At 41.8% G+C, this 18,889-nt stretch overlaps 1 long non-coding RNA gene across 2 annotated transcripts in view; it reads left to right on the top strand.

The window, feature by feature from the left end:
* Positions 1-18,889, top strand: part of LOC118941150 (uncharacterized) — a 180,455-nt gene that overhangs the window by 5,211 nt on the left and 156,355 nt on the right. Inside the window, exons 2-3 of one of the 2 annotated variants that reach the window (XR_005037451.2) lie at positions 3,196-3,253; positions 15,736-15,824. This is a non-coding gene — a long non-coding RNA (uncharacterized LOC118941150). Of the gene's footprint in view, positions 1-3,195; positions 3,254-15,735; positions 18,392-18,889 lie in introns of those variants that run through there. The other variant, XR_016488485.1, reaches the window with a different exon arrangement.

Raw genomic sequence — 18,889 nt, 5'->3', positions numbered from 1 at the left:
GGCCAATGGTGACTTTAAAACAGTTACAGAGTTTATGGCTGTGATAGAAAACTGAGAATAGATCAACAGTTTTTTTTTTTTTTTTTAACCTTTATTTTGAGAGGGAAGTCCTAAATAGGGTCTCTTTTACAGATGAGCCCTGCATAAATACATCGAACATATACAATGTACAAAATTACAAAAAATATTAAGGGAAAAATACACTTATCAACATAGAGATCATTACTCTGACCTGACCAAGGGGGACACCTAATTTCAGAGAGCTCTGTAGTTACTCCGCAATACTAACCTAAATGACAACGTTAAAAAAAGGAAGCCTGTACAAAATCAAAAATATTCCAAAACATGCATCCTATTTGCAATAAGTCACTAAAGTAAAACTGCAAACAATGTGGCAAAGAAATGTACTTTATGTCATGAATACAAATTGTTATGTTTGGGGCAAATCCAAAACAACACATCACCAAGTACCGCTCTTCATATTTTCAAGCATTGTGGTGGTGGCATCATGTTATGGGTATGCTTGTCATCAGCAAGGTCTAGGGAGTTTTTTAGGGTAAAATAATTGGGATAGAGTTAAGCACAGGAAAAATCATGGAGGGAAACTTGGTTCAGTCTGCTTTTCAACAGACACTGGGAGAAAATATCCCCATTCAGCAGGACAATTACCAAAAGCACAAGGAGAAATATACACTGGAGTTGCTTACCAAGACAACATTGAATGTTCCTGAGTGGCCTAGTTACAGTTTAGACTTAAATGGGCTTGAAAATCTATGGCAAGACTTGAAAATGGCTGTTTAGCAATGATCAACAACCAATTTGACAGAGTTTGAAGAATTTTGAAAAGAATAATGGCCAAATGTTATACAATTCAGGTGTGTAACGCTCTTAGAGACTTACCCAGAAAGACTCACAGCTATAATCACTGCCAAACATAATTCTAACACATGTATTGAATCAGGAATGTGAATACTTATTCAATTGCGATATCTGTATTTCATTTTCAATACATTTGCAAACATTTCTAAAAACATGTTTTCACTTTGATATTATGGGGTATTTTGTGTGAGAGCAAAAAAATATAGTTAATCCATTTTGAATTCAGGCTGTAACACAACACAATGTGGAAAAAGTCAAGGGGTATGAATCTTTCTGAAGGCAGGGGTTGAATGTCAATTTCTGGTATGGAAAAACTCCCAGTGTGACTGTTGCAAAGAGTAGGAGCAATATATCCGCAGAGCAATAGACAGATTGGTATACATACAGTTGAAGTCGGAAGTTTTTCTTGTTAAATTTCTTGTTAAGTTTTGGCAAGTCGGTAAGTACATCTACCTTGTGCATGACACAAGTATTTTTTTCCAACAATTGTTTACAGACAGATTATTTCACTTATAATTCACTGTATCACAATTCCAGTGGGTCAGAAGTTGACTGTGCCTTTAAACAGCTTGGAAAATCCCAGAAAATGATGTCATGGTTTTAGAAGCTTCTGATAGGCTAATTGACATAATTTGAGTCAATTGGAGGTGTACCTGTGGATGTATTTCAAGGCCTACCTTCAAACTCAGTGACATCTATGTTTGACATCATGGGAAAATTAAAAGAAATCAGCCAAGACCTCAGAAAAAAAATGGTAGATCTCAACAAGTCTGGTTCATACTTCCAAAGTTGTGGCAAAATGGCTTAAGGACAACAAAGTCAAGGTATTGGAGTGGCCATCACAAAGCCCTGACCTCAATTCTCTAGAACATTTGTGGGCAGAACTGAAAAAGCATGTGTGAGCAAGGAGGCCTACAAACCTGACTCAGTTACAGTAGCTCTGTCTGGAGGAATGGGCCAAAATTCACCCAACTTATTGTGGGAAGCTTGTGGAAGGCTACCTAAAACGTTTTACCCAAGTTAAACAATTTAAAGGCAATGGTACCAAATACTAATTGAGTGTATGTAAACTTCTGACGCACTTGCTGTCTCTGTCTGGCTGGTTCCCCTCTCTCCACTGGGATTCTCTGCCTCTAACCCTTTTACAGGGGCTGTGGCACTGGCTTACTGGTGCTCTTTCATGCTCTCCCTTGAGTGGGTTGAGTCACTGACGTGATCTTCCTGTCTGGGTTGGCGCTCCCCCTTGGGTTGTGCTGTGGCGGAGATCTTTGTGGGCTACACTCAGCCTTGTCTCAGCATGAGGACCTGAGCCCTAGGACCATGCCTCAGGACTACCTCGCATGATGACTCCTTGCTGTCCGCAGTCCACCTGGCCGTGTTGCTGCTCCAGTTTCAACTGTTCTGTCTGCGGCTATGGAACCCTGACCTGTTCACCGGACGTGCTACCTGTCCCAGACCTGCTGTTTTCAACTCTCTAGAGACAGCAGGAGTGGTAGAGATACTCTTAATGATCGGCTATGAAAAACCAACTGACATTTACTCCTGAGGTGTTGACTTGCTGCACCCTTCGACAACTACTGTGATTATTATTATTATTATTTGACCATGCTGGTCATTTATGAACATTTGAACATCTTGGCCATGTTCTGTTATAATCTCCACCCGGCACAAGCCAAAAGAGGACTGGCCACCCCCCATAGCCTGGTTCCTCTCTAGGTTTCTTCCTAGGTTTTGGCCTTTCTAGGGAGTTTTTCCTAGCCACCTTGCTTCTACACCTGCATTGCTTGTTGTTTGGGGTTTTAGGCTGGGTTTCTGTACAGCACTTTGAGATATCAGCTGATGTAAGAAGGGCTACATAAATACATTTGATTTGATTTGACTGGGAATGTGATGAAAGAAATAAAAGCTGAAATAAATAATTCTCTCTACTATTATTCTGACATTTCACATTCTTAAAATAAAGTGGTGATCCTAACTGACCTAACACAGGGACTTTTTACTAAGATTTAATGTCAGGAATAGTGAAAAGAGTTTAAATGTATTAGGCTAAGGTGTATGTAAAGTTCAGACTTCAACTGTATACAGTAAGCGGACATGCTAATAGACATACTGGGAAACAGACAGGTGGATGTAAAGCAAAAACAATGGACAGCCTAACAAACAAGCCAAGACAAATATAGAGAATACAGAGGCTACCTCTCTTCAGGGGTAGCAGGGGAGCAGCAGTCAAGCATACAGAACTAGAAGGGAAGTTTTCAAAAGAAGTAAAGATGACTGCAAAAAAATGTAACGTAATGTTTTTTTTCTCTTTTTCAGACCTGACCTATGCACCCAACATTGCCAACCCCATTCCATGTAGCCCAAGACCTGAAAAGTAAGCAGTGGTGTAAAATATTAATTAAGTAGGTTTTTGGGGTATCTGTACTTCACTATTTATATTTTTTGACTACTTTTACTTCACTACATTCCTAAATAAAATTATGTACTTTTTACTCCATACATTTTCCCTGACACCCAACAGTACTTATTACATTTTGAATGCTTAGCAGGACAGGAAAATGGTCCAATTCAAATACTTATCAAGAGAACATCCCTGATCATCCCTACTTCCTCTAATCTGGCGGATTCACTAAGCATGCTTTGTTTGTAAATTATATCTTAGTGTTGGAGCGTGTCCCTGGCTATCCGTAAAAAATTTAAAAAAACATGAAATTAGGCTGTCTGTTACATGTACTTATTTAAAAGCAAATACTTTTAGACTTTTACTTAAGTCGTATTTTACTGGGTGACTTTCACTTTTACTTGAGTCATTTTTTATTAAGGTATCTTCACTTTTACTCAAGTATGATGTTTGGGTGCTTTTACCCCCACCGAAAGTAAGGAGATATTTTTATTTTCAGTCAAAACTAACCAACACAAATCATCCATCATACTTCACTTACCTTTCAGGGAAGTCATCTGAATGTGAATAGAATCAAGTGCTCTATCGGTCATCTTTTTTCTCAAACATCTAGCAGTGGGGAAGATCACTTGGTCAGCCATTTCGAGCTCGGAACCGATCGACCCATTGATTTACCACCAGAACTTGAATTGAATTGAATTACAACTCCCTGAGTCATCCTATAATGATTCCGTTTCAGGTTGTTCTACCAAGGAAGCTAAAGAGCAAACTAATGATAATGTTCTACAGTGATGGGTATTTCATGTCACTTTGACATACTGTATTTCCTACTGAGTTACAAGTGGTGAGGTTGCCAGTTGGTCATGTCCTGATCCTGCAGTCTTGTATGTAGTGAATTGCTAGGGAATCATGGAGAAGCAGAGGAGTCTAAAGAAGAGCATGTGGTTTGAGAAGCTTCACATGGCATTTTTGTCTTTGTAACTCCACGTCCCCAGTTCCCACCAGCAGAATAAGACATTCTGCCCTGGCGACACAATAGAGCCCTTCATATCCAGATATTGTCACAATGTGTTTTTGCAGCACCATATGCACACCTACACCCAGTTCAATGGTTCACTTGGTTATGCTACGGACTTTACCTGATCAACGCATTCTTGTTTACTGTGTTAGTTTAGAAATGTGTACAGGCTCCCTTCAGCATTTGTGTTTGTGTGTGTGTGCCGTGGCAGTTTAGGCATCACAATTAATCATGCTTCAATATATGTAGCTATTGGCTTTTCAGATACAGTATATGTGCTGATTTATTGTGTGTGCAGAACTAGGCTTGGTGAATGTGTGCACAGGACAGTACTGATGAAGTGGCTCGTGGTGGCCTGTGGTGGTATAGCCATTTACTGTGGCTGCCTTTGGAGCACTGTCTCCCTTCACTGTCTCTATCCAAGAAAAAATTAACAAATAAAAACTTTAAAACAATGAGTTGCTAGTGTAGAGCATTGTACAATGGTGCAACCCAGTGCCAGTGAGGGCTGCCAGTGTAGCCCGCTCCACCCCAACAGGGCGGCAGCGCTTGGGTTAATGTCTGAGGACCGGAGGAATGTGTCCTGTTAGACAGGGAGAATTCCTCAGTCCTGCATGAGTAGGTCACAGTGCTGACAAGAGCCTGCCTCTTATTTTCTCTCTCTCTCTCTCTCTCTCTCTCTCTCTCTCTCTCTCTCTCTCTCTCTCTCTCTCTCTCTCTCTCTCTCTCTCTCTCTCTCTCTCTCTCTCTCTCTCTCTCTCTCTCTCTCTCTCTCTCTCTCTCTCTCTCTCTCTCTCTCGAGAATAACCTTGAATAAGGGTTTCAAAATTTGGGAAAATGACACTCTAATTGTTTTATATTTTTTACATTTTGTCAGGAAATGCAGCTCTGTCTCAGGTTTCTCTCTCTCTCTCTCTCTCTTCCCTAACCCAGGCCCTTTCTGCCGCGCTCTCTCTCTCTTTCATTGCGCTCTCTCTCTCTCTTCATCTCGCTCTCCCTCTCTCTCTCTTCGCTTGCACTCTCTCATAGCGCTCTCTCTCTCATCGCACTTTCTCTCTCTCTTTCATCGCGCTCGTGCTCTCTCATCGCTCTCTCTCATCACTCTCATCGCTCTCTCTCTCTCTCTCTCTTTCACAGGTAGTCTATCAACCTCTCACTCATTCTTCCTTCTTCTCTGTCTTACTTTCTGCTCTCTTTTCACTCCTGTTCATTGTCTCATTTGTTCTTTATCTCCATGTCTCTCTATTCACATTCACATATCCTCCACTTACATCAGGTATCCTATTATCTTTATGCACTATACCTACCCTTCATTGATCTCTTTCTCCTCTCAATTCAATTTCAATTCAATTCAAATTTAAGGGCTTAATTGGCATGGGAAACATATGTTAACATTGCCAATGCAAGTGAAGTAGATAATAGCTCTCTCTCTCTCTCTCTTCAGCACATGGAGTTCAGTACCTGCTGTGCTGGGGGTTGGTTGAGAAAGGGAAAGATACAGACTGTGTGTCTGTGCGTACTTGTTATTAATGCAGCACGGTAGTGTGTGCCTGGTGCTGCTGGTCATGTATGATTTATAACATCTGTTCCCAAACACAGGAGGTTGGTGGCACCTTAATTGCGGAGCACGGGCTTGTGGTAATGGCTGGAATGGAATGAGTGGAATGGTATCAAATACGTCCGACACGATTTGAAATTGTGTTTTTTACATTGGATAAAGGTAGAGACTCAGAGCTCAAAAATGGTATATCATACATCACAGTTGAGGAACAATGGGAGAGTAATTTTGCTTTGAAAGTTGATAAACTTGTAACCTCACTTTTGAGAAGAATGGCCCTTGGATGTTTTGGCACACCTACTGGAGAGCTCTTCTTTGTCTACACCCATTCAGCTTATTTAGTCCCACCCAGTTCTTTAACTTTTTATGGCTGCAGGGGCAGTATTGAGTACCTTGGATGAAAAGGTGCCCATTGTAAATGGCCAGCTCCTCAGTCTCAGTCGCTAATATATGCATATTATTATTAGTATTGGATAGAAAACACTCTGAAGTTTGAATTATGTCTGTGAGTATAACAGAACTCACATTGCAGGCAAAAACCTGAGATATTCCACTTCCTGTTTGTATTTTTTTGGGGGGTGGCAGATTTTCAACCAAGCTCTCGTTGAAATTACAGCGAGATATGGATGAGTTTTCACTTCCTACGCCTTCCACTAGATGTAAACAGTCAATATAACTTTGTCTGATGACGCTAATGTGAAGGGGGGTCGAATGAGACAGGAAATAGTCACCACTGCCACGAGTTGACCATGCTTTCACTATGCATGTTCACAGGGGAAGGACCTGCGTTCCACCGGTCATCTGAAGTCATTCTAATTCTCCGGTTGGAATGGTATTCAAGATATATGTAAACAACGTTCTAAAGATTGATTCAGTACAGCGTTTGACATGTTTCTACTGACTGTTACGGAACTTTTGGACATTTCGTCACGTTATAGTGGACGCGCTTTGTGACTTTGGAATTGTTTACCAAACGCGCTAACCAAAGTAGCTAATTGGACATTTTCAAACAAATCAAGCATTTATTGTGGACCTGGGATTCCTAGGACTGCATTCTGATGAAGTTCATCAAAGGTAAGGAAACATTTACCATGTATTTTCTGGTTTCTGTTGACTCCAACATGGTGGCTAATTTGGCTAATGTTCTGAGCTCCGTCTCAGATTATTGCATGGGTTGCTTTTTCCGTAAACTTTTTTTGAAATCTGACACAGCGGTAGCATTAAGGAGAGGTATATCTATAATTCCATGTGTATAACTTGTATTATCATCTACATTTATGATGAGTATTTCTGTTGAAACAATGTGGCTATGCAAAATCACTTGATGTTTTATGAACTAGTGAATCTAATACGCCAATGTAAACTCAGATTTTTTTATATAAATATGAACTTTATCAAACAAAACATGCATGTATTGTGTAACATGAAGTCCCATTCAAGGTTAGTGATTAATTGTGTCTCTATTTCTGCTTTTTGTGAATGCTATATTTCGCTGGAAAATGGCTGTGCTTATTATGGTTTGGTGGAGACCTAACATAATCGTTTGTAGTGCTTTCGCTGAAAAGCCTATTTGAAATCAGACACTTCTGGTGGGATTAACAACAAGATTAACTTTAAAATGATATAAAACACATGTATGTTTTAGGAATTGTAATTTTGAGATTTCTGTGGTTTGAATTTGGCGCCCTCTATTTTCACTGGTTTATACCACGTGTGTGTTTGTAAATTCAATCTGGAGTGCCAGAGTATGCACTCTGGGCATTTGTTTCACTCTCTGAGCGTTCAGAGTGCACACTGGACGCTCTGGCCGAGGAGTTGGGTTGATCTGAGCGTTCTGCAGTCAAGCACCCAAACTAACTGGCTAACGTTGGCTAGCTTGCTAGGTACTTCTAGACATGAATGAGGGAACACCTCACTCTGAACATTTTACTCACACTAGCAGAGCTGGTTAGGCTGTTTTTATGTTAGCCAGACCATTGGTGACTGCAACTGTGCTGCTTGCAACAATTTAATTACGCGTTTTGCAAACATTTACTGACACCGGCCATATTCAACGGGTGTTGAGCGTTCATAAATTAGTTATTCTGTGTTCTGGCACAGCTACGTCTATCAAAAGTTATCACAGTGACATCATGAACAGTCTATTGAAATGGTTATTTGCATAGTGGAGTCTTTTGTTTAGATATGTAGCTAGCTATCTAGCTAAACATCAAGCCATAATCCCAACTCATTATGTTACTACCCTGCATGAATCTGCAGGTAGCTAAACCACCAGGTTCAATGTAGCTAACATTGAGTAGCAATGCAAATGGCTCTGAGATACTAATAATATTACCACACAGATCATACACATAACATTAGCTACCTAGCTAACAGTACACTTTAACTTGAAATGAAAACAACTTTCTGACAAAATTAGAAACGTGTAACATCTGAAAATGTAGCTAGACTATCTTACCTTTATACATGGACACTTCTCCCTCTCTGTCACGGATGCCATAGTTGCCTTAGCTTGAAGATGTAATCCGGAGACAGGTGTTTTATATAACAGCCTTCGTGTGTTTTCTTTTCGACTCAGTTTGTAATTTAACAATTTTGTTTACAGATGGCAAATGTATTTACAAATGGCATTATTAAGGCACATGAAAGTTCACATGTTACAGAAAGCATTTCTGCCCAAAAACGCATTTTGATTAAAAAATGAAGTTTATGTTCAAATGGCTCTGCTGTGAAGTAGTGATGCACGACATACGCTTAGTTTCCTGAAATGAGTCACGTATGAGCTATCTGGATATCTGACTGTAGTAACCCAAAGCTGTGATTCTCTCTTTCTGTAACCCCCCTACTATCCCCAATCCTGACTGGTTCATATTGTGAGTGACGGACTCAAAAGATAGCCCCCTCAGGTACGCTGATGTTCTTGATTCTTTCAGATGGGGGGTTAGACATACTTTAAACCTCATACACATGCTCCCTCATACACAGATGTAGGGCATCTCATATCTGTAGCAAAGGAAGCTTTTAATGCCAGATTGGCAGGGAATAGAATTTAGCTCAGGGGGACAGACAGAGGGAGGGAGGGCGGAGAGAGAGGGGGAAGGGGGAAAAAGAGATCAGAGAGAGAGTCTCCTGGTCTGTCTCACTCAGACACGCATACAAACATACACACACAGCTCTGTATTACTATACTTGTGAGGACTTTTTACCCTAACCCTAAACCAAACCCTTATAATAACCCTAATTCTAACCCTAAACCTAACCCGAAGCCTAAAATAGCCTTTTTACCGGCCAAATGTCCTCACTTCTCAGAATTGTCCTTGGTTTACCAATGTTGTGAGGACTTCCATTGCTGTGAGGACTTTGTGCGCTGAGGTGGAAGGGGTGGCAATATCTGAGGTGTGTCTTTTAAAACATGTGCCAACGTGCCAATTTCAGGCTGGTGGGGATATTTAAGGCCAACCAAAAGCTGGTCATAGCGGTTATGGCATGGATTTTGATGTTGGAAGCACAGCCTATCCAGCCGTGATGCACAGTGCCCGTATGCACATGGAGCATGAGAGATGTGCTTTTTTCCCCCATTTATTTTCATTTAATTAAAAACCAAGCATATCCTCTACTCTCAATGAAGGCTGTTTTTGTAATGCCCAAGAGAGAGAGAGATACTTACTTATCTTGTACACATTCTATAACTATTCTCACAATGAACCAGTCGTACGCGATGTGATCATGGTTCAAGACTTCTAATCCATTTCTGTCATGGTTTCACCTGTCACCAGAGGTCGGCAGAGACCATCCTAGAGACATTAACGACACTCAGGTGTGTCTTATTTACTCATTATGATTTCCCTGTTAAAATAGGTGTGTTTTCTGTTGTTCTTTTCTGAAGCCATGTGTGTTTGTCTCCTAAGTGAGTTTGAGACTTAGTGTTTGTTGTTTTCCCAATGTTACTGTGATCATTCCGTTACCGTTTCTCAGTAAAGTATTATGCTTATCCTTAACCACTGATTCCTCGTCTGGTCTCATCTCTGCACCTGGTCCAACCTCACCATGTCACAGCAAGCTTCAGTCTACAACATGGACCCAGCAGAGGTCAGTCAGGTCAAGAATATTGTAACCCACCAAGGAGCACTGCTGGGTCGGCAGCAAGAACAACTCTTCCAGATATCAGAAACCCTCTGGGGACTTACCGACTCACTCCAACCACAGTCCAACCCCAACCCAGGAGGAGCCAATGTCCAAGTCTCATTGCCCAGTGCTACAGGCGTCGCCATATTTCCTCCAGGGAACCTGCACCGGGAACCGAAGATCCCAGCCCCTGAGTGGTATGACGGCCACCCTGGAGGATGCAAGGGGTTCCTCACCCAGTGCTCTCTGGTGTTCGAGCTACCGTCCTCCTCGTTCCACACCGATAGGGCCATTATCGCCTATATAATCTCTCTACTCTTGGGCAAGGCCCTGGCATGGGAAATGGCGGTGTGGGAACAGCAGCCACCATCCTGCAGCTCCATATTAGCCTTTGCTGTGACAAGTTCTTGACCACCCAGTCGGCGGACGAGAAGTGGCCAGCCGACCGTTCAACATCCGCCAAAGGGCCAGACCAGTGGCTGACTTCGCCATTGAGTTACGCACCCTCAATGCCTAGAGTGGATGGCTTTTCACCAGGGGTTGTCTAACTCCATTAAGGATGAACTGGCCTCACGGGAACTGGGAGAGGACCTCCAGTTCCTGATAATGCTGGCAATCAGGATAGATGGCTGCCTCAGACAACACGTGAGACATTGCTTTTTTGACACCACCCCAGTGGTGTCGGTGATCAGGCCTACCACTGTTGTGTCATCTGCAAACTTAATGATGGTGTTGGAGTCGTGCCTGGCCGTGCATGGTGTACAGGAGGGGACTGAGCACGCACCCCTGAGGGGCCGCCGTGCTGAGGATCAGCGTGGCGGATGTGTTGTTACCTACCTTTACCACCTGGGGGCAGCCTGTCAGGAAGTCCAGGATCCAGTTGCAGAGGGAGGTGTGTAGTCCCAGGGTCCTTAGCTTAGTGATGAGCTTTGAGGGCACTGTGCCGGCACCACACTGGCACCACGGACCATGCCGGCACCATGTACCAGGTATCCCGTGCGACTCGGCAGTCCAGAGCGTCCGGCGACAGTACCCAGTCCAGAGCGTCCATTCCGCCGGAATTCCGCTGTGAACAAAGGAAAATGGCTGCTCTCCCTTTGTTAGCTTAGCATCTAATGTAAAGCTAGCCATCCTTGTACAAGAATGTTAACTAAGACCCAGGGTCCCCTTCAATACGGGACCAGGGTTTTTCTTACGACATCTCGCGTAAAACCCAATGGGTGTTTTTTCTGGTAATGTTATTGGAACACGCGATAACATAATAAATATTCACTGTGTATACTCCGCTTCTGAAGCGCGATAGACAGATATAATACTCCGCTTTGGCCAAACAAATATATCCTTAATCCTTAATCGGCTGGCTCATATGTCCTAGCTCTAGGAATTAATACTCCACCATCTACACTGATCCATAATCAGTATGCAACACCGGTGGTAATCTTTCTAGGACCTCAAAAGGAATCTCACACATACTCACTAGGCTGTATTTCTACACAGTTCCTTCAGAAGAAACATCACTAGGCTGTATTTCTACACAGATCATTCAGAAGAAACACCACTAGGCTGTATTTCTACACAGATCATTCAGAAGAAACACCACTAGGCTGTATTTCTACACAGATCATTCAGAAGAAACAACACTAGGCTGTATTTCTACACAGATCATTCAGAAGAAACACCACTAGGCTGTATTTCTACACAGATCATTCAGAAGAAACACCACTAGGCTGTATTTCTACACAGATCATTCAGAAGAAACACCACTAGGCTGTATTTCTACACAGATCATTCAGAAGAAACACCACTAGGCTGTATTTCTACACAGATCATTCAGAAGAAACAACACTAGGCTGTATTTCTACACAGATCATTCAGAAGAAATGGTCAGTTTGACTTGTATGCGGCGGCCTTTCTAATTAAAAGTGCTGAGGAACCTTGAGCGAGATGGAGAGCAGGTTCAATAACAGCCAGGTGTGTGCTTTCACCACTTCACATCAAAACACCCAGTATAGACACCTAAATGGCCTTCTGCGCTTTGATCTCGCCACCAAGCAACGAGGCGTTGTAGAAACCCAAGTTATCCTGTTTTCACTTTTGAGATGTGTGAAGACATTGGCTGAAAGAATTTGAAATGTTTGTCACAATAGAATAAATAATACCAGTCTGAAAAGGAAATCGATAGTAGGAAAATATAGAATGTATGGTATGTATAGTGCATGATACTTGCATATATGCATTTCTAAAAACAAAAGATGGAGATTTGCTTTAGACGGTGGGGTGACAGATTGATGGTAAGAGTCCACTTGGCCCTCAGCTGTAGCTTGTCTGCCTATATCATACAGAGCCAGATTTCACTGACTGGGGTTCAGAGGTCAAGGATAGGAGACACACAGCCATACCCTGGACACCCTCCAAACCGTGGCTTTGTCCCAAATTGCACCATATTCTCCATATAGTGCACTGGTCAAAAACAAATAATGTCTCTCAAACAGAAGGGGGAACTAACAAAGAGTCACTGACAACAACCAAAATGAAACAGGTGGGATTTTTAGAAGGGGTTCTGAAAGATACTCGTGGGGGTGCCCACTGAAAGTTGACTAGCAACAACAACTGGAACCTAAAAGACACCGACCCGACCATGAGCGCCCACCAAACTTGGAGCAAAACATATTCAGACAAAGGATTGTTTGTCTAGACATCAAAATAGGAATAGCCAACTAAAGGTGTTAACGCTCTGCATCTAACAAGACAACTGGAGTACTGGGCCAGCCACTCTTAAATAGCACCTGGGCCAGCACAGATGAAACACCTTCCCACTAATGAGATGAACAAGACACCACAGGTGTAACACATGCTGACTAACGATGTGACACCAATCGGTACGTCCTAAGTGCTAACGTACTAAAGTCCAACCTCAAAACATAAATGGAAAAACCAAAGCCTGTAATTACATCCAATTCCCTCTCTTCTCTCAAAGTCTGAGTCACTGCTTTAACAGAATGTCAATAACAATGCAGGAAGGTTGAATTAGTCTCCAGTATCTCTCTGCTCTCCTCTCTCTCCCCTCCTTAACCCTCTTTCTTCACTGTCACTGACATCTAGAGTTTAAGTACTCAGGTTGTGCTGTAGAGATGGCTGGTTTCTCCCCAGTGTACAGTTAGCCAGTGCGCTAGCACTAACAGTCAGCCCTTGTCCAACTCACCACCTCCCACTTCTTCATCCCCCTCCTCCCTTTTTCTCTCTAACCCCTTCTCTCTCCTTCACTCTCTCACTTGGCTTCATATTGATCTGAATTCCTTTGTTTCTTATTGATCCGCCACTCCACCCTCTGCCGCATTAAACAAACATAAAGACACACACACACACACTCACATAGGACATATGTGAACTGCGTCAATGCATGCACGTTGTGAAGACAGGTCTGTATCTGAATTGTATTGAATGGAAATACCACTATGCATGCATAAATATGCACTCACTCAGCGCTATTCCCGTCAATGTGTGTATGTCTCTATCTCTCTCTGTCCCACACACACCTGCGGACACACTTAAAAAGGTCTCTACTAAATGACCAGACAAGCTAATGACACAGAATGGAGACCAGATTCCATATTGACCCAACACTCCAGAGCTGAATTGAAAACAGAGAGTCAGACCTTGCAGGTAACACAATTAGGCTAAAACTTCCTTTCATTTTCCAGTGTTGACGTTTTTGAAGGGGCTTTGCATTTTTGTTTAGTGTTGCATTGTCATTGTTGTTTTTTGTCAACACTGGCACCACACATACAATTCATTCGTAGAAGGATGTCTACACTCTTAGAAAAACCTTTTGAAGAACACGTTTTAGTTCCATACTGTGTAGAACCATTTTGGTTCCAGGTAGAACTCACTTGGGTTCCATGTAGAATCCTTTCCACAGAAGGTTCTACATGGAACCCAAAAGGGTTATCTGGGGACAGCCAGAGAACCCCTTTGGGACCCTTTTTTCTAAGAGTACTGTAGTATGCATCGGGAAGTATGAAAGACACAAGTGAAAAGTCAATGAGTATCCAGACCGAGACCGAGATTCACTTGAGAATTCACTTTAACTTCCTTCTTGCCGATTCAGAGCCAGAATGATGTGTCTCTGATAATGACCCCCTGGTTGTCTGACCTCTCAAACCATCCCCCCTCACAATCTCTGGTTGGTGGCATCAAGTTGCCGTAACACCTGACTGTTTAGCCTGGTCTTTGACCTCCTTTAAGGGCATGCTGTGCTCAATCAGACATCTCCAGCCATGGTTTCAATTCAAAGGGGTGGGAGAGGCAGGGGAAGGGGCAACGCTTCCTCTGGTGATTTTAGAGCAGAATGCACTGTAGGCAACACTGATCTCTTACTAAAGGCATCTGCATGCTTCCCATCTGAAACAGTTTGGAACAGTTTGTGCATATATTATGGTGACATTTTGTGACGTTGTCATTCGTTTTGTCCTTCAGCAAGGGTTTTTTCAGCTGTTCGTACACACAAAAATGTTTGAGGCAAACCGAAGATCGGAAGTTACATTTTGTGACGTTTTTGTTGGTTTTGGCCTTCGACAAGTTTTTAAAGGGCTGTTCGGAAGGCGAAGTCTAACCCCCTTCATCGGTAATTGGTCAACAGTAAGGATTATTCAATGAAGAGTTTGTTGTCATTCAAAGATAGACGACTCGTTTTCATATACATTTTTTTTCATTTGAGGAATACTGCACCAAACATCCTAGTTAAATATAAAAATGTGCGACTAAGATCTCCTTGGCAAAAATGTAAAAGTGAATGACATATCTTGACTATTTTGAGGAAGTGTATACTGGCTACGCGTCTCCAGATTGACAAACAATACTAAGGATGCTTTTTTTATTTTTTTATTTTTTAAGCCAAGTTGTTTTCAAGTGAAGGTCGAAGGTATGCAAGCACACTCGGATTTCAGCCAGCTGAACCGAAGCATGCAGAGGCCTTAAGTGCATGCAAACACTGTGTTGAGATTTGTTTGGCTCACTACTATTTAATTTATAATGTCGGATTGTGTTGTTTATCATTGTTAATGTATTATTCATCACTATTGTCTTAAAGCATCTCTTCATGGCTTTGTATGTCATGTTCTATTCAGTCTTTGTCAATAGCACAACAACATTGTGATATTTTCACTCTTCCATTTTCCCTTTCATTATCTACACAGATAATATTGAGGATATACTCTGTTTCCTGACTTAAAGCTACATGATGTAACTTTTTGCTATAGATCTTTCATTCCCATTGAAGGCAAGTCTTAATAAGCTGTAGATCTGTTCTATGTGTGCTGTTTCTATTCTTCCCTTTCTGAAGTTTCATTTTTGCTCTTTTGCTTTGGTTTTGTACACCAGCTTCAAACAGCTAAATATACAATATTTTTTCTTATGGAAAATATATTTCACAGTGGTTTAGATGGTACAATGATTCTCTACACAATGACTGCTTGTTTTGTCAAAAACTGAAATTAGGCAAACTATTAGAATTTTAGTGATTTCTGCATAGTGTATCTTTAAGACTATGAGCTATTATGTTTTTGGTTCAATGGGTTTACTCTACTATTGTTATTTATTGTTCAAAGATTTACTTCACAAATGTTTAGCTTACATTATCCAACGCTCTATGTTTCCATCGGAAATAGCACTGGACAAGGTCAGGTCTGAACTGTGGACATATGAATTGATTTATTAATAGATAATAATAAACATCATATTCTCTGTTGCTTTCAGGAATGCTGTGGTCTACTCTTGTCTTGAGTCCGTGGAAACTTGCCACTAAGGAGTAACAATGGAAAGAATTTCAGTCCAGCCTAAGTAAGGTAAAGCTGCCTCCAATCTTTCTCTCTCACCCTTTTTTTCACACCCTCTTTTTCTCTTTCCCTCTCTCGCTCTCTCTCTCTTTGTCTCCTCTCTCTCTCTCTCTCTCTCTCTCTCTCTCTCTCTCTCTCTCTCTCTCTCTCTCTCTCTCTCTCTCTCTCTCTCTCTCTCTCTCTCACACACACACACACACACACACACACACACACACACACACACATACACACATATGTGAATGTTCTGGCACCTTCAAATCTCATTCCACTCACAAACACTCCCACTAGAAGCTATTTCAAACAGATGGTAGAATATCTAATTTACATAAAACATAAAATAATGAGCTATATCAACTTTTTCAATGGGCTTTATTAGAATTGGGTACAAGTACATTGACTTACATAGGCTACAAAAACACATGTTCCACACGTGCACACACACTCACAGGATTGGTACAATACCCATAGCAACTGAAAAATGCACCATAGTAACTATTGGGCATCTTGCCAAGCCATTGAGGTTGCCAGGCAGTGTCAGTGTTCCCATGGTAACATCTTATGCTGCCTTTGTAAATATGGGAGAGAGAAACGGGGGAAGAGAAAAGAGGGGTTGGGTCTACTACAGCATCTTGTATCATCTTAAGAAAGCTAATAATTTATGGTCTGGGAGTAGCAGATACTTACCCTGGACTTGAATCAAGTTGTCATCTGGCTGAAGAGGGAAAGTTTGTCTGCGGGGTGGTCTGAGCCTTGCTCTCCCATGCAGAGAACCAGACCCAAACTCTAAAGAGGACAAGGGACTGAATATGACTCCAGAGAGGAGTATAACACATTTCAGCATCCTCCCCAACGTCTAACGGTCACATAAACACACTCTCATAAAAGTTCTGAAAATAAAGGGGAAAATAATTACCACATATCCACACAGTTTATACTCCCACCTGCTTCAGCTCTGGTGAGGTAATGCGTGTCACGTCGACTTGCCGTCCAACTCAATCTGATTTTCCAGTTAGAAGAGGAGACAATGTTGGTTTGAGTCAAGACTCTCCACTCAACAATGTATTTGTTGCCATGCGGACTTCATGGACTCTGCTCTATGGCTGTCTGGGTTTCGCCACACACAATGGCTTAGTTGTCTGTCACTCAAATCACAGTGGAGACATGTTAAGTCTTAAGATGTGTCATTTTTTAAGTGTGTCAAAGGTGTATCTGTCACCTGAGCTCATTATTTTTAGCTTTGTGTCCCGAGAATTATCTCAGTGATTGACAAAGATCAGACAGGCGCGTTTGATACAAAATGCATCTGTCACGTCGCTCTAGTGTCTCCATCCAGTCAAGTCAGAAGCATATCATTTCAAAAGCTTTTGTTTTGCATTCCCTCCCTGTTAAGTCAAACTGTGTTTTAAATGTATTATCTTCCTCAAATCTCATTTAAGACTTTGTCAATCTCTCAACTTTTGACTACAAGAACAGATGTTAAGTTTATTCTTTTAACAAACAAACAAGCTTTGGTTACTTTTTTTTCTTCTCTTCCTTATATCCTTAATGGATAAAAAAAATGTAACTGCTAGTTACTCAGAAGGGTGCCAATGTCCTATCTTCAGTGAATATCCAGTGGGACACTGTTTGCGTCCCAAAAGGCACCATATTCCCTACATAGTGCACTACTCTCGGCCCTGGTCAATGGCTGTGCACTATATTGGGAAAACGGTGTAATTTGTGAGGTAGACACTGTTAGTTACAGAGATGGGCTGGGAGGGAGTCACCCACTGTGAAACAGCTGGAAAGTTTAACCATCCATCAGTCAACTGGGCAGTGCCAAGTTTGGATTCTGTCGTCGGATGTGCTTCCCTCTCTCACCTTAACAAGCCCAACTCTGGTGTCTGGTGCAAAGTCACAGATTTCCAGACAGAGCCTAATAAGTGCATGTACTGTCACTTTCTGAATATACAGAGAGGAATTTCTAATTCTTTATTATATCTAAATATTCTTCATCAATATTTTTCTTGAAGGTGGAGCTCTATGCTACCATCCTACGACCCTCCCAATTAATTTGGTGTCAATCAAGTTGTTTGAATAGTAATCTACAATAGCTTCACATAACCCCAAAACCAACTGGGGTTCATAAACCATGGACTGGCATCCAACGCAAGGGCTTTCCATCAGGCTTACATTGGCACACAAACACACACACAAACAGACTGGCAGAGAAATGGCATTGGCACAACCATGCCGCATACACGCGTGATTCGACTACGAATGAGACAGTGAGAGAGATTTGAAAGGGGAGGAGCGGAATCAAGGGGATGAAGAAGGGAGACCTGTATGAAAAGAGAGATTGTCCAACAACAACAAAAAGAGCTGGAAAAGATTTCTCAGACAAATGTTTGGCAATGAAGGACAACTGAGAGGCACTTAGAGGCCGGGGAAGCTGGCCAATGAAAGCGAATGAAGGGTAGACAGACAGACGGCTTTGTGGGGTAGACTGAAGGAGAGAGAAAGCAAGAAAGAGAGGAGTGGCGAATGGGGTTTGCAGTTGGATGCCATCCAACATGAGTAAAAAAAAAGAAAAAGATTACGATCTGTAATGTCTCCACTGATCATACTTTTCATAATAGCATACCGTTTGAAATAGGCACTAAATCTATTGAAGGGCATAAAAGTTGGTCTTTCCTACCTGATATATCTATATAATATATCAAACTAAGGGTAGAATCACTTAGCAAGATAGCTGGCGCACCGGCTCTGGTGATGGCATTTATGCTCATACATAGTCCTAGACAAAAAGCCACTGACGTAATTGTCGCAATATGAATTTCCCAGTCAGTATGCATCAGTTGACATGAAACCTTGATCCCTCTACTCAACCTTTTGGTCAACAGAAATTCAGTAAGGCTTTAGCTAGCCAACTCAGAAGTGAATAATTTTTTGGGGTGCATTAACCAAGCTGAATGGGGAGCCTAGCAAAGCTGTGTAGCTATCAAGTAATCAGTGAGTCCGTCAGGCACAAAGGAAGAGTGTCAAAACAGCACCATGGACTTCCAACTACAGCCAATTTACTGCTGTTATTA

Source organism: Oncorhynchus mykiss, chromosome 18 (genome assembly GCF_057628025.1).
Source record: "Oncorhynchus mykiss isolate SJ-2025 chromosome 18, ASM5762802v1, whole genome shotgun sequence".
Taxonomy (NCBI): domain Eukaryota; kingdom Metazoa; phylum Chordata; class Actinopteri; order Salmoniformes; family Salmonidae; genus Oncorhynchus; species Oncorhynchus mykiss.
Note: the sequence above shows the minus strand (reverse complement) of the source record. Positions and strands in the feature narration are given on the sequence as shown.